The sequence below is a fragment of the Anneissia japonica genome, unplaced genomic scaffold, assembly GCF_011630105.1.
Source record: "Anneissia japonica isolate Jap-2015-1 unplaced genomic scaffold, ASM1163010v1 scaffold291662_len658_cov349_single, whole genome shotgun sequence".
NCBI classification, from domain to species: Eukaryota; Metazoa; Echinodermata; class Crinoidea; order Comatulida; family Comatulidae; genus Anneissia; species Anneissia japonica.
Window position 1 is genome coordinate 1 of NW_022703600.1, and position 658 is coordinate 658.

General features: G+C 35.4%; 1 non-coding gene across 1 annotated transcript; it reads left to right on the top strand.

Moving 5' to 3' along the window:
* Window positions 1–214: 214 nt before the first annotated feature.
* On the top strand, window positions 215–288 carry Trnat-agu. Its single transcript has one exon. It is a non-coding gene; the product is annotated as a tRNA-Thr (tRNA).
* The last annotated feature ends 370 nt before the right edge of the window (window positions 289–658 follow it).

The window sequence follows — 658 nt, forward strand, 5'->3', positions numbered from 1 at the left end:
TTATTTTTTTCTTCGCATACCGTACCTGTTCTTTTATCCATTCAATACAACCCGTCTTATTTAAGTTACTGTTTTATTTATACCACTGTAATAATCTATGTTCTGGTGATGAATTATCTTAGGTGTTACCAATGAAGAGCAACCCATGACGTGTCAATCTGTTCAATAAAACCAAAACGCCTAGTTGTCAAGTGGCACAAACATTTTTAAATCCGGCGCTGTGGCTTAGCTGGTTAAAGCGCCTGTCTAGTAAACAGGAGATCCCCGGTTCAAATCCGGGCAGTGCCTTTCCTTTTTCTAATCGAAAGTTGTATTTTACCTTTTTCAGTCTAACTCTTTAATATACTTATTTACTATTTATTATTAAGTTATATCTCCAGTCTTAGGACATATAAGATAGTATAATACATACTCCAAGTATCGAAATTCACGCTCGGGTTTAAATATTTCGACATTAATCATGTCATCGTATCAGGAATTAGGGACATTTCTGCCCAAAAACAAATAGACTAAACGAAATTTTAGCAATCAAACAAAAACATTAAGTTTAAGCATTATCATCATAAACACTCGTTTTCAAAGGTGCCGATTCCCACAGTAAGTTCTCACTTGCGCTGTGGATTAGTTGGTTAAACCACCCGTCTTGTAAACAGGAGAT